Source organism: Morus notabilis, unplaced genomic scaffold, assembly GCF_000414095.1.
Source record: "Morus notabilis unplaced genomic scaffold, ASM41409v2 Scaffold860, whole genome shotgun sequence".
NCBI classification, from domain to species: domain Eukaryota; kingdom Viridiplantae; phylum Streptophyta; class Magnoliopsida; order Rosales; family Moraceae; genus Morus; species Morus notabilis.
This window is the reverse complement of record NW_010361004.1, coordinates 1,587-11,433: the sequence shown is the minus strand read 5'-3', so window position 1 is coordinate 11,433 and position 9,847 is coordinate 1,587. Positions and strand designations below refer to the sequence as shown.

At 33.9% G+C, this 9,847-nt stretch overlaps 1 pseudogene; it reads left to right on the top strand.

Moving 5' to 3' along the window:
• The first annotated feature begins 2,762 nt into the window (after positions 1-2,762).
• On the top strand, positions 2,763-4,253 carry LOC112091523 (annotated as a pseudogene).
• The last annotated feature ends 5,594 nt before the right edge of the window (positions 4,254-9,847 follow it).

Genomic DNA, 9,847 nt, shown 5'->3' with positions numbered 1-9,847 from the left:
TTATTTGTCCCCTGACCTGTGATCAGCATATTGTGGTCCTCTCTTTTAATGATAATTGATGAGAATAATTTAGTACAGGGTTCAATTTTCTTCTTTGCAAATATATAAATATATATATATATATATATGTTTTTTTTTGTATTCTCGCGCTTCTATGATTTTGTTTTCTTTGTATGCCGTGAAAATGGCCATAAGAACATCAGTAAGTTTTTTGCCCCTTTTTTTGATTGAATTCTATCTCATTCGACACATTGATATTCTGGTCGACCTTCATTCCTTTCCATTGCTATTATTTGCAACTGTAAAAAAGGCTGTTAGCGCATGGCGATTAGTTTTGGCTGGGAGGTTTCGATTGCTTAATCAATGGTGTGATTTTGTTGAGGTATGATGATGTTATGAATGCTAGGGGGTATTATTCTATTTCTGTTATGATATTCTCTTTTTCAGAATATGTTCCCTTTATTCACTTGTGCTTGAATCTGTGCAATCCATCATTATTTTTAGGTTGTCTTCGTGTATTGGTTTACATGAGTGGTTTGCTAGATTATCCAATCCATCTTTCATGACTTAATGAGCATGGTCGGTGGGTGTATCCACAGTGTCACCTTTAATTTGTAATTTGGTCTTTGTTGATTGATACTTTCCTAAGTAAATTAGACCTGAAATACCATTAGTAAAGAGTGTTTCTTGGGGGTCATTTGATTCTACGGGTTTTCATCATCCTATATCGGAACTTTGGAGATGTTAAAAGGGTTTCTTTTGTTAAAACATTTGGCTCTGATCATGTTAATATTTCAATTTGGTTCTCTCCAACTAAAATGATCATCAATTTGTCTGTTATGAACTTTTGTGTGCACAGATGCTGGTGGAAACAAAGTAAAAGTTACCCAGTACTCAATGTTATTTGATAACATACGCCATCTCGTGGTATCCCAAATTCTTGGCAATCATATCAGAAGAACTTGATAAAATCTTTTTTTTTTTTTTGAATATTTTTCTAAGCTTTCTTAGGCAGAGATAGATTAGTGTAATAGAACTATAATAAAGTCCTGTTGAAAAAATTTATTCATAGAGATTTCTTTAGATTCTTTGTTTTTTTTTTTTTTTAGAATTTCAGTAAGGTTGCAAATGAGAGTGGTTGATGGATTTGAATTCTATCTTGGCTCGTAGTTTTTTGTGGTTTCTTTGCTTTTGGATTCAGTAAGTCAGATTCTCGTTCTCACACTGGTCATCGATTGGTTCCTTAGCATAGAATTGAAATGATAATATGAACTTTTATTATTTTTATCATTTGTATTTTTCTTGGATACTATAAAATTTTTTTGGTTTTTTAAGGTCCCGTTTATTTCACCGATTCGAATTTTGTTACAGTAAAATGCTCTCAGAAACAATTACATATAACTTTTTTACTACAGTAAAAAGCTCTCACATAAAGTCACATTTCAACTCGAATTAAAAATTTAATCAGCGAATTAAATAGACCCTAAGTTCTTGATTCTTTGTAGGTAATAGAGAAGCAAAGACATGAAATTTGATGAAGCACTTCCTAGTAAGCTCACCTCTTTTAATGAATTGGATAATATAAGGTTTGACCACTTTTTATGAATCTATTAAATATATCCGAATTCTATTTGGTCTGGCTTGAGTAGCTCACGGTGCGACATTTGTAAATGAGTTTTAAATGTGAAATTTTTTGGGGGTCTGTCAGTCCGATTCTGTAGCCCACCACTGATCCCGTTGGACCTGTTTTATAAATTATTTTAGCATATTACATTAGCCCCCGCCCCTTGCGGTATGCATTCAATAAGCAAAAAAAAAAAAAATTCTTAAAAAAAAAAAACTACTTAGATGACGGTTTAAATCGTCATCTAAAGTCAATAAATTAGACGACATTTTTAAACCGTCGTTAAAGCGTATATTTGTACTAGTGATAAAAGAAAACCAACTTATTTTCTTTCTTTTGCATTTTCTTTTTTTATGGTTTTCTTTCTATTTTCTTTTCTTTCCTGTTTTTACCAAACAGAGTGTAAAGGTTTGAATCCATTGTAATAAATATTTTATTATTTGTTCCTTTTTTTGTGAATTACTTGCTTTTGTTTTTGCTCCATCATAGAATTTTCTTTAAATTATTTAATTGATTGGTAATTCAAAGGCCCAACAAGTTCACACTTAGGGTGTGTTTGGTCGGAGGTAATGGAAAGGAAAGAAAAGGCAATTCCTGAAAGGGAGAAATAGGTCAAGAATTGAGATGAATTAAAATTAATAGGCCAATAATTTATATAAGTTAATAAATAGGCTAGATTACTATTTTCGTCCATAATTTGTCTGGTTATGTTCTTATAACTTGACAAGTTATTATCCATAATTGTCCATAATTTGTCTGGATCTGAACCATAACTTGAGAAATTTATTCATAATTTATCTGATTATGAATCATAACTTAACAAATTATAACCTATTAATTTCTATAACTAAAAATTGACCAATCTACTTTCCTAAGCTTTTCCTACTATTTTCCTTTAAATATCAGAAAGGCCTTTCCAATGGAAAGCCCATTCACCCATTTCATCCCATGATCCAGTGGAATTGTGATTTGGTGGAATTATTTTTTCCCTTACTACCCTCTCCATCTTCTGAACCCAAAGTACACGAAAATCAAAACCCATATGTTCTTCTTTCTCAAATCCAACCTAAAATTAACGTTGAAAGTCCACATCCGGAACTAGCATTGAGCACCGCCGGAGATCGTCGGAGTTCGCACCATGCGGTGCCTAAATCGACATTCCACTGTCGAATTGAAGCTTCTCTGGCCGAGTTTGGCTCTGTCCATTGTCTTTTTTAGTGTGTTAGTCTTCTTCCTCACAGCAGAAGACAATTTCAAGAGTAAAAATTGATGGTTTTATACCCAGATGGAAAAATTCCTTTGAAATTGAAGCCGATTTCATTCTATTGTTGACATGAATTTCATTTCTATGTGTTTGTACGCATAAATTAATGGGTTTCTTTTTCCAGATTTAATTTGTTCAGATTTTTAATTTTTTAGATACGAGTTTGTTCTTCAAAATGATTTTATTGCATAGTGATTACAGAAACTGGAGGTGTTCTTTGATTATGGTCGTTTTTTAGATTTGGGGTATTACATAATTGTTCATAGACGATAATTTTTTCCACATTTGGGTAAACTATGGATTGTGTTTTTTTCATATTTATAATTGTTCTTCGGCAAAGAAAATTGTATCTTGAACTTGATTAATGTTGAGAACAATCACATGAAAAAAATTAAACTAAAAACAAAAAGAACATTGATTATGTAATTTGACTTTTTTATTGAGGGTAGTTTTGTCGACACAATAAATTTCATTTCATTTTGAAATCATTCTATAATCCCAATCAAATAAAAAAATTAATTTTTGTTTGCCAGTACATTCTTTTTTCATTTCATTCTCATTTTCATTACTATTACCATTATCATTCGGTCCCTACGCACCCTTAGCAGAATGAGTGCTACTTCGACAGGCTCCAAGTCCTCAAACCCGACAACCACATTCAGGTCGAGGCTGGATTGATCAAGTCGTGGAACCCCAACCACGACCAGTAATGCGCCGATGTGGCTGTCATTCGCCGCACCATCGAACCGAACGGTCTTCACTTGCCTTCTTATACCAACACTCCTCAACTCATCTACATTGTCAGAGGTATAAATGTGTGTGTACATATATACTATATTAACAGGCTAGTATTGGTCTTTTGTTCTCAATTGTATTACTCATTTGGCTTTATATATGCATGTCACATGTACAGGAAGGGGTATCTTAGGAAACGTTTTCCCTGGTTGCGCCGAGACTTTTGAAGAGTCCCAACAAGGACAGGGGCGTAATTTCCTAATGAAAGACCGTCACCAGAAGCTCCAAACACTTTAGAGAAGGTGACATTCTCGCAATCCCCGCCGGAGTTGCCTACTGGACCTACAACAATGGTGACCAACAACTCGTCTCTGTTACCCTTCTAGACACCAGCAACGTTCTCGATCAAACATAAGTAATATATATATACGTGTTATGTAGATATATTACAAAATTTTTTACTGATGTTTATTCTTGTATTATCTAAAACCGTCAAATTATCTTTCAAGTTATTTTAAAAGTTAGATTTAATAAGGTACGAGTGCTAAAAGTTACCTAGGTGAGGGATGACAACCATGAAAATAAAACATCTTTATGTTTAAATGATTATGCATGCATAAAAATTTCTCTATATTATTGAACAAAGATTCTATCTCGCTGGAAACCTGAAGACGAATGCGAAGGGCAACAACAACAATATCAAGAACAGCAAGGGCGCGATCTCAGCTGCCGCCAACGTGGTGCAGAGAACAAACACAACATCTTTAGAGGGTTAAACACTAGGTTCATCGAAGAAGCATTCACTAGTAGAAATTTGGTATTTAACGACTGTTAATAACCATCGTTCAAAGATTAGACAATAGATAGAAGAATTATCATCTAATTTTGAGTCGTTAAATGTTTGTAGCATATAATGAAAGTTTTTATTCGTCGTTAAAAATTACGTTAGACGACGATTTTCTTAGTAAACTGTCGTCTAATCTCGACAATAATAGATTTAGCACGCATTTTAGACGACGGTTTTTTTATAAAACCGCCGTCTAATGTTGAGATTTAATGACGATTTTCTAGAAAAACTGTCATTATATGTTCTTCCCTGATAAAAAAAAGTCTAGCTGTTTTTTGTTGTCCCATAGGTTGGCCTATTAATCTCGTGTTTTATCAATTTTTTTGTCACAATTCACAGAACTATTATAACCGCAAAACAAAATATTAAATTTCTAAATAAAAATAAATTATAAATATTAAATAATACATCAATAAATGTAGTTTATAATTAATATTACAACATATTATTTTAATGTTCATATAAATTACAACATATAGCTTATCATTTTTTTTCTCTTTTTATTATTCTCAATACATGTCCATTCAACATTTAAGCTGACAAGGTTTAAATCATCATCATTAAAAACACCAACCTCGTCAACGGGTGCCAAGCCTTTACTCACCGATGGAATGTCGTTGCAATCATCACCATCCCCTTTTCCATCACGAATAGCTATTGGCTTCATTGGAACAACTAAGGACAACTCCAAATCATTAGGATTGGTTGTATAAAAAACTTGTTTTGCTTGAGTTGCTAAAATGAAAGGATCATTCTTGTAGCCCATTCTTCGAAAGTCAATCACTGTAGCGTCGTCACTATCAACCTTCACATAATTATTGTCAGCCCACTTACACATAAAAAGTGCCACTCGCAATCCGTAATGGTCAAATTCTCATATGTCCTCCACAAAACTGTAGTAGGGTTATTGTTCTGTATACATAATTCTTGTCTTTTGTTGATGAAATATGCATAACATCGGCACAGAGACTAACACCAATATTCGATATAGCACACAATCATTTGAACACGTATGAATTTTCTCAAATTCTATCCTCATAGAGCTCAACGTCTTCTTAGCCTTGTACATAGAACCTGACACTTGATTATTATTTGGAAGTGCATCTTTTAAAAATTCTAAGAGTCCTGTGAAACTTGCATTTGACCACCCACCTGACGCCTTCAGGTTCCACAATCTAATTAATCTGGATAATTTGGTATACTTCTTACACCTACTATACCACGATGGCTCCGCATCATCCATCATCTTCTCAAATAACTCTGGTTGGTGAACAAATTCTTCCTCCATATCATTAATCATATCAACCATGTTACTTCCATCATTTTTATGATCAATATCAACGTCATTCCTCTCAATTCCTCTAACCGTCGAAGATGAACTTAGAACCTCTTCAATGTGCCATATCCATGTTTTATAAGTCCGATCAATGCCATATCAGAACAAATGGAGTCGAAGATCTTGCATCGATTGTCTTCTAATCATTGCACACATGGACAACGAATAATAGTCTCTTTCATTGTATTGTTTGCAAAAGAAATAAAATTCTTCAATCCCTTCCTTATATTCATTACTCAACCTATTTACAAACATCTATTTCCTATCAATTGCTACACAAAAAACTAAACAATAAATATCTCACTTACCCAAACACAAATCATACAATTACTCAAAACAACATATAAAAAGGCAACACCCATATTACTCAAAATCATACAACATAAACAAAATTCATTATCTATATTACAAATTCAAGACAAACAACAAAAACTCAACACCCATATTACTCAAAACCACAAAATCTAAACAAAATTCATCATATACATAACAAATTAAAGACAAAAATAAAAAACTCAACGCCCATATTACTCAAAATCACAAAACCTAAACTAATTTCATCATCAGCATAAATAAATTTTATCAAAAAATAACAAACACCCAACATCTATAATACTCAAACCCATAAAATATAACCTATTTTCTTCATTTTCTTATCAAATTTATACAAAAAATGAGAAAATTAATGAAATCTACTTGATGTTCTTTGCGGAATTGTGGTCCTTCCCAGATTTAAGGAGAAAACGGTGGCGAACATCGGCGAATAGAAAGAAGAATGGGCTTATTTGGGGTGAAGTCGCTATCTGGGCAAGGAGATTGGTGAAATAACTCAATGGGTGGATGTTTTGATTTTTGAGTGAATTTTAACGAAATGAAATTTTTCTGGGTTAAAAATTAGACTCGATGACAGTTTTATAAAAACTGTCATTAAATATACTAATAATAAATGACAATTTTTTTAAAAAACCGTCGTCTTCAGTTGCCACGTCAACCACTGTGTTTTTAGTGGCACATTTGATGACAATTTTGAATAAAACAGTCGTTTAATTAGCATAGTCAAATCCATAATTTTTTGCGGTGATTCAACATGGAGTCTGAGATCGCAAAGAGGATTCAGAGCCAAAACGACAAAAGGAACAATATCATCAAGGGAGGACTTGACTTGGTGAACCCCTTGAGGTCAAGCCAAGAGCGCAAGCACGAGGGACGATGGGAAGAAGAGAGGGAGAGAGAGAAGCGATGGGAGGAAGAGAGAGAGAGAACAAGAGCAAGAGAGGGAGCATGAGAGGAGAATGTGCCTTCGCGACTATGCTTTACTCACCGATGGAATGTCGTTGCAATCATCACCATCCCCTTTTCCATCACGAATAGCTATTGGCTTCATTGGAACAACTAAGGACAACTCCAAATCATTAGGATTGGTTGTATAAAAAACTTGTTTTGCTTGAGTTGCTAAAATGAAAGGATCATTCTTGTAGCCCATTCTTCGAAAGTCAATCACTGTAGCGTCGTCACTATCAACCTTCACATAATTATTGTCAGCCCACTTACACATAAAAAGTGCCACTCGCAATCCGTAATGGTCAAATTCTCATATGTCCTCCACAAAACTGTAGTAGGGTTATTGTTCTGTATACATAATTCTTGTCTTTTGTTGATGAAATATGCATAACATCGGCACAGAGACTAACACCAATATTCGATATAGCACACAATCATTTGAACACGTATGAATTTTCTCAAATTCTATCCTCATAGAGCTCAACGTCTTCTTAGCCTTGTACATAGAACCTGACACTTGATTATTATTTGGAAGTGCATCTTTTAAAAATTCTAAGAGTCCTGTGAAACTTGCATTTGACCACCCACCTGACGCCTTCAGGTTCCACAATCTAATTAATCTGGATAATTTGGTATACTTCTTACACCTACTATACCACGATGGCTCCGCATCATCCATCATCTTCTCAAATAACTCTGGTTGGTGAACAAATTCTTCCTCCATATCATTAATCATATCAACCATGTTACTTCCATCATTTTTATGATCAATATCAACGTCATTCCTCTCAATTCCTCTAACCGTCGAAGATGAACTTAGAACCTCTTCAATGTGCCATATCCATGTTTTATAAGTCCGATCAATGCCATATCAGAACAAATGGAGTCGAAGATCTTGCATCGATTGTCTTCTAATCATTGCACACATGGACAACGAATAATAGTCTCTTTCATTGTATTGTTTGCAAAAGAAATAAAATTCTTCAATCCCTTCCTTATATTCATTACTCAACCTATTTACAAACATCTATTTCCTATCAATTGCTACACAAAAAACTAAACAATAAATATCTCACTTACCCAAACACAAATCATACAATTACTCAAAACAACATATAAAAAGGCAACACCCATATTACTCAAAATCATACAACATAAACAAAATTCATTATCTATATTACAAATTCAAGACAAACAACAAAAACTCAACACCCATATTACTCAAAACCACAAAATCTAAACAAAATTCATCATATACATAACAAATTAAAGACAAAAATAAAAAACTCAACGCCCATATTACTCAAAATCACAAAACCTAAACTAATTTCATCATCAGCATAAATAAATTTTATCAAAAAATAACAAACACCCAACATCTATAATACTCAAACCCATAAAATATAACCTATTTTCTTCATTTTCTTATCAAATTTATACAAAAAATGAGAAAATTAATGAAATCTACTTGATGTTCTTTGCGGAATTGTGGTCCTTCCCAGATTTAAGGAGAAAACGGTGGCGAACATCGGCGAATAGAAAGAAGAATGGGCTTATTTGGGGTGAAGTCGCTATCTGGGCAAGGAGATTGGTGAAATAACTCAATGGGTGGATGTTTTGATTTTTGAGTGAATTTTAACGAAATGAAATTTTTCTGGGTTAAAAATTAGACTCGATGACAGTTTTATAAAAACTGTCATTAAATATACTAATAATAAATGACAATTTTTTTAAAAAACCGTCGTCTTCAGTTGCCACGTCAACCACTGTGTTTTTAGTGGCACATTTGATGACAATTTTGAATAAAACAGTCGTTTAATTAGCATAGTCAAATCCATAATTTTTTGCGGTGATTCAACATGGAGTCTGAGATCGCAAAGAGGATTCAGAGCCAAAACGACAAAAGGAACAATATCATCAAGGGAGGACTTGACTTGGTGAACCCCTTGAGGTCAAGCCAAGAGCGCAAGCACGAGGGACGATGGGAAGAAGAGAGGGAGAGAGAGAAGCGATGGGAGGAAGAGAGAGAGAGAACAAGAGCAAGAGAGGGAGCATGAGAGGAGAATGTGCCTTCGCGACTATGGCAACGACTTGAAAGAGACTTTTTGCTCAATGAGGCTCAAGGAGAACATCGACGACCCTTCACGTGCTGATATCTTCACTCCTCAAGCCGGCCGCATTAACACTGTTAACAGTTTCAACATGTTAATCCTCCGTCACCTCCGCCTTAGTGCTGAGAGGGGTGTCCTCTACAACGTAAGCATATATAACATCTTTTTCTTTTGAAAAAAAAAAAAAAACCAAATCTTTTAACGATGTAATAAGAACAAAAAATGACACTAAAATTGACAATATTTTTCTTACGCAACCTCTGGTAGGGCATCATATTTTGCCTTATTAGTTGTTTAATTTATGGATTAGAACTATAAAATTAATATTATTTTTAATTTATATGTGCTTTTCATAAAAAAAATACTGTAATAAATAATGAATCATGATTTGAATCAGAGAATGAATCATCCAACTAAACAGGAGACTGTCTCACTGAAATCTGGCGGTCAAAATTACTTCGTTATTTCAATATTGTTTTTTAACTTTTCGCATTGGATTGCGAGTATTCGGAGTGTAATAATTACCGTGGGGCCCACTCAAAATTTGAAAAAGCAAAAATGCTTTGTTGATGTATGCAGCGTGGGCCCCATATCATAAATTCTCTTATGCTGAGATGGTATGGCCCCCCACTGACATTTCAAAATGAGG